A 6630-nucleotide genomic window follows, 5' to 3' on the forward strand; every position below is an offset into this window, starting at 1 on the left:
TATGCGATTTTACCACACTCGCAAAATCGCACACAGCCGACCATATAACAAACTCTGTATTTTGAGTGGAAATGTTAGGGGGTCGTCTTATACGCCGGCAAATATGGTAAAAATATATTTCAAAAAAGCAGAAGCGGGCCCGAGCAGTAGAGAATGACTCAAGGGCCATTATTAGAAAAGGAAGTTACACTCCAAAGAGTTTGGAGCGGCCCTGAGCAGAAGCAAGGCTCAAAATGCTCAAAAGGCATTGACTGGCCAGGACTTGGAGTTTTTATCCCTTTTCTCTAGAATGGGCTATTCCTTTCTGGGTGTGGGATCACCTGATTGATCTCATCTCTTTAGAAAAGGAGTTTATTAGAAGAAAAGAGAAGTTTTGGGTGGTGAGGGGAGGTCTTTGGGGCAGTGCATTCTGTGGGACTTGCAGGAATGCAGAGACCCAATGCCTGCTTCTAACTGCCTGCCTTGTTTTCCCCTTGAGAGACATGACACCCATAAAATCTCTATGGGAAGCTGAGGGACAGGAGGTCTTTTCTTCTGTATCTGCTTCCTGCTGGGCAGGGGCGTAGAGCTGTCCCTGCCTATTGGAGACTCATGGAGCTCTCACCCTAGCTGATCTTCACATGAGAGGAAGGGGTCTCGAGTTCAGCCTGGAAGATCATGTTGGCTTCTTTGGTTCCCACTGGCAATCTTGCTGGGGTGTCATCTGTATCCCCAAGGCCCCTAAATGAGAAAAAATAAATTTTAATTAATACATTTCTTAAAGAGCAGAGCTCAAAGCTATTGATATAGGGTGATGGGTTTGGAAAGAACATTAGGTCCAGAGTGCCTTGGGGAATGTTGGGAAGTCACAGGTTTTAAGTAGTTATCTCAAGCCGGGGTGGGTGAGAGACATTCTGTGATTCAGTCTAGAGGCAATATTTAATCTAGGATTCAGAAATTTATTAGAAGAGTAATCAAAACCAGGGGCTAAGAAACTAGAGAATTGTTTTCTATTGTTTAATTAATTAAACTTACTCAATTAATTAAATTAATTAAAATAATTGTTTTCTATTTAATTAAATGCTTTTCTGGATTCATGACTTTATGAAAAATGTTAAATGAACAATAAACTAATAGAGCCATGTCATTTGCTTTTTCTTTTTCCCCAGCTCATTCCATGAACTCGTTTGCACTGAATGCCTGCCTGGCCCCTGTAGGCACTTGATTTTGCAAGTGAGAAGTGGTACGGGCCTGTGTTCACAAAATTAAAAATGTCACTGAGCTTGGTTCCCATTTCTTTTATTTATTTTTGTAAACAAAAATCAAATGGAGTAACTGCTTTTTTATGTTTTTCTTTGCTTTTGAAGAAGCCAGGCACTTCTTATTTGACTCGAATAAGGATGAAAAATAAGTATGTTGGGGAAGGGGGAACTTTCCCTTGTCCTCTTAGTTATTCTGGCTGGTAGAATAATTAAGTGATGTAAGGAAGGTTAACAGGAGAAAAATTAACTTTATATGCACATGGGGAATTCACAGGAACATGAAAATTTAAAGACAGCAAGGCAAAAGGAGGTATCTATGTCATTCTGGAAGGGAGGGGTAGGGAAATAGGGGTCTAGGGCTTCAAAGGGAAGTAAGGCAAATTTACAAGGGGATGAAAAGAATCTGTGTTTAGTAAACAAATGTTTTCTGGGTCATCTTGAAATAGTGGGATGAAAGAGGCCTTTTCTAGGCTCCTCCCTGTCTACCATCCCTAGATGGATTATTCTGTAGTTATCTGAGATGATATCTCCCTTAGGAGCAGGTCCTCTAAAATTCTTTTAGGCAGTAAAGGGGAAGGCCAAAGGTTCCTCCTGAGCATTTTGAGCCTTAATAATTTTTGTTTGTTTGTTTGTTTGTTTGTTTTTCAAAGANTAGGCTGGCCAAGAACATTCTGATGACAATTTGCTTTACCATGTAGAGGCAGAATATAAAAGTCAGGTGTTCTCTTGTAGGAGGCAGATTAACTAATGTTCTGGTTCAAACACCCATCTCTGAGAGGTAGCTTAACTGGACTCTTCCTGCAGAATGGAACCACCTTGAAATACTGGTAATTCAGGTGTTTGAGCAGGTGGAGGTCAGAGCTAAACCTGGGCTGAAGGAACCTTACAGTGTAAAAACACCTGTGGTGCCTCTTGGATGACAGATAGTGAGGGTTTCTTATAGATATATAGAGCATACTATATGCTCACTCCTCTCTAAATGTAGTGCAGGAGACTATAGCCCCTTCTCCCAATATGTGTGTTTAATTCAACGTTATTAATTATTTTTATGTATCTTAAATAGGCTAATCATAATCAAAGCTAGTCAAAAAATCAGTCCCTGAATTATTTACTGTCTGTGGGATTTTCAATCTTTGGCACTATGTTGAGCTGCTGACAGTTCATCCAAGTTGAAGTAATTATAAACTAAGTTATGTTCTGGTATAAACAGCAGGGATGGTTGGCACACTGTTTTTATTTGCATGTTTTTAAATTTGGGGGCATAAAGATGATTCTTGTAAAATTGTCACACATGCATACATACATACACATATCTGGGAAACATGCCTTCTCTATGCTTGTAGCTTATGTTTATCTTTAAGAAACGTGCTGGTCATTGGTCATTTACGCTTTTCTGCCTTGTTCAAAGCACTGCAGAAACATATTCAATAATGTACCACGGATTTCCATGGAAATGAGGATGAGAATTGTTTCCTTCCCTGTTATTTCACAGAGACCCACTTACAAATTTAAGGCTGTCTCTGGACTCAGGGTCCTTGAGGTGGTTCTTTTCTCAAGTTAGGCACAACTGAGTCCTGATTTATTTATTATACAAACATTTATTAACTAATTATCTCATGGTGGTTTGGTCTTGCCTATAGAAAAATAAAAACGGGAGAATATATGTGTGTAATTGTTCATACAGACATGAACCATATAAGTATGTGTGTGTGTGTATGTGTGTGTGTGTATCATACACATATACATATACACACATAAAGCAATATGCTAAATAAAGGAATTAACACAACAGATTATATATAATAATAATCTTACTATACAATACATTGCCTAGAAACCCAACAATGTACTCAATTCTCTAGGGACTGCAAAGCTTTATGTGACAAATTTATCTTCTCAGCTGAGAATACAAATTAGTATAAGAAAGAGGACATGTGGATATAACGTACCAATCTCTAAACCTGACTCAACTAGCTGATAACTTGTTGCTGCTGCCTCTTTCTGGCATTGGAAGTGATCCAAAATGGAAATGTGATATAATAGGCTTTTGTTAGTTATTATGGAAGTAAGCTATTTATAGGTATTGGTATTTCATATTAATTTTTAGAGTAGCGAGTGAAGTTGGTTGACATTTGTGTGTAGGTCAATACCCACCAATTTGTTACAAACCTGTAAGATATTTCACTATTAAATTGTCAGACAAATTTAGAAGAATTCATGGAGGTATCAAGAGGCTATCATGTAAAGTCAGAATAGAACAATTATAGATATATAGTCAGGTATTGTGATGAACATGGGAAAGATTAGCTATTTGGTAGTGTTGTGAAAGCACTTACCATTTTCTGATCCAATAAGTATTTTCTTACAGAAATAACATAAATCTGGGCAAAATGTCTTCTGGGGAAAAAAAAAGTGTCATAGAGCTTGCATATAGGAGAAAAGATGGTTAGTGTTTAGCCTCCCCATGACATTGTAACAGGTGTTCTCTTATCAGCATAGGTAGGGCAAATAGGTTTTTCGATGTGTCTGCAGGAATGTTATGTAGGAATCATAGAATCTTTCTTGTGTGAATCTTTGGTCCCTACCAGTCAGCACTTAAAAACCTGATATCATCTCCAGTAAGCAACTCCCATATATCAAAAACAAGTGTACTCCATCTCACAGATCCTGCCTAGCATATGTGGAGAAGCTACACAATTACCATGCGCAAACCTTTACCACAAAAGAATACTGAACCTCTCCAACTTGTAAGGAAATGCAAAATGTCACACAGAATATAAACCAAGCTGATGAGGTAACCTGGTTCACTCAGATGTATTTAACTTTCAGGGAGTATGAGGACATTAGGACTCACCCAATCTTGTTTGAGAGAACAGTTTTAAACTCCTTCAACAAAGTGGTAGATAAAAACAAATGATGACTAAAACCAATGGATATGAAAGGAATAACAGATTGCTGAGCTGTTATTTGAAAAGGAAAGATGGCACCTTAAAGAATAATAGGGTCTAGAAAGGAAATCTGAGCAAACAGGAGTAAAACGTCATCTTGTTTTGATATGAATTGCCTTTTTCAGCCCCAGTGACTGTCCTGAGTGCTTCACACTAGTCACATGTAAATTATATCTGTGCACATGGCGTTTTTGCAAGCTTATTTATACTTACCTTGCATTCACATTCAGAGGCCTTTAGGAGTAGAGGACACGTAAAAACATCCTATCCAAAAACAACAAAATAGAGCCGCCACAATGTTTTCAGGCATTTAAAAATAAAACTAGGATGTATAGGTCACTTCAAACCAAACCCAAATATATTATTAAGGTTGACTTTAGGTGTCACTTTATTCTTAGCAAAGAATACATAAGGTAGGCCATTCAAAATTTTAAAAATAATTTCTGAAAGGTCAAGTTTCCACTTAAGTTACATAGCCACCCCAGTAAAAACATCAATCAATCATGTTCTAAAAAGTGTAAGATAATTAAGAGGAAGAAAAATAATGGAAAATGTGTATTTTATGTAGTTTTCTAAGTTGCATTTTACTATATCATGTTACAAAGAAGTCCTTACGGGCATAAATTAAAATATGTGTGCAAGAAATACAATTTAGATCCAAATATACTTTAAAATTCGTGTCGGAGAGGAAGACATTTTGTTCTACCCTTCTAAGTTCTTCTGGCTGCTCTAATAATTAAATTGGCACGTCGCAGTTTAAAAGAGAAATTCTGACAGCTCTGTTCCTGGAAGACCCCTTTATCTAAATTCTTTCAGGCAGTTAAGGGGGAAGTAACAAGAGAAATTCCCCGAGTCTTCTGTTTCTTAACAATAATCAGACTAAATTAACCCTCATGCCAAAGAGACACATTTTGGGGTGGCACATTTTGCTTCCATTCAGTCTCAATTGACCTCTGTGAAAAAAATTTATATTAGAAACGTGTATATTGTAAATTTTGACCTATTTCACATATTTAAGTGTCAGATCTTTTCTATGTCAAAAGGAGTTAATGTCACAAAATATGGCTATTGGTATTTATACAATTATGTAGCAACCATATGGATTTCATTAACTTTTTTGTAAATAACATATTCGGTAATTACCATCATTCACTTTAGAACCGTCACTTTGATATCTTTCAAATTTTGAAAATAATGGAAAATATAAATATAAAAACTGGTAAAATATGTGTGTCTGTCTATCGTGGGGGAGGGGGAAGTTCCTTCCCCTACTCCTCTTGATTCTTCTGGCTGGTGGAATACTTAAAATGAATAGGCAGATTAACAGGAGAAAATCAACTTTTAATATGTGCAAAAGGGGAATTCACATAAGCATTAAAATTCCAAAAACAACAAGGCAAAATGAGGTATGTATGTCACTCTGGACTAAGGAGAAGGTGCCCTTTGGGACTTCAGAAGGAATTAAGGCAATTCACAGGAAGATGAAGAGTTAATGTTTGGTAAACAAATATTTGCTGAGCCATCTAGAGACAATGGGCCACAGAGAGACTTTAATCCAACTCCCCTGGCTTGTTTCCCCCCTGCCTGCCACACCTACTTCAGATTAAACTATAGTTATGGATGGTAAAACTCCTTCCGGAGAGAGGCCTTCTATCTTAAATTCTTTTAGGCAGTTAGGGGAAAGGCCAAAGGTTCTACTTGAACCATCTCTAGGTCTTAAAAATAATCAATAAAGAGACTGAGTTTGGGGTGGCCAACTCAGTTTCCCTTCACTATTAAAAGATAATAAAGTCTACACTAGTTTAACTGTTAAAGAAGGTAACAGCGAAGACTCTGGAGAGAAAACATCTGAGGTTGATATAACAGAAGCTTTATCTTTGTTAATTAAGCAAATTATTTTCTGTGCTTCAAATTATCTTATGAGATTTTAAAAAATATGTGAGTTAATAAAGAACTTAGAACAAAGTCTAAGAAAATAAAGCTAAAAATCAGATAAAATAAAACATGGTAATAAAAATAAGGTAATTTCAAAATGTGGTGCAGAGACCCTGGAAACCCTATTCCAAGCTATTAGGGTGAGAAATAAACATTACGGTAGAGTTCATGAACTGACCATCCACCGTCCAGGTGGGCTTCGTGTGGTGGTCACACAACTGGTCCACATAATTTCTTTGAATTGAAGTAGTGGCTAACACTTCTGTATCAGAGGATATTCTATCAGGGATATGCTTTTAGATCAGGCATTTTCCCTCTATTTTCTCAAGGTCCCATTCTCTATTATTTCCCTCATACTGATGTAGGATATTTCTTGTGCCGGGGTCATGGTCTCATGGAACCGAAGAATCGAGACATGGACTGGAGAGGTAAAGTTGCAGAAAAGAAGTTTATTAGAAGTACCGTATTTGCCGGCGTATAAGACGATTTTTTGGCGCTGAAAAATA

The sequence above is a fragment of the Hipposideros armiger genome, unplaced genomic scaffold (genome assembly GCF_001890085.2).
Source record: "Hipposideros armiger isolate ML-2016 unplaced genomic scaffold, ASM189008v1 scaffold_978, whole genome shotgun sequence".
Taxonomy (NCBI): Eukaryota; Metazoa; Chordata; class Mammalia; order Chiroptera; family Hipposideridae; genus Hipposideros; species Hipposideros armiger.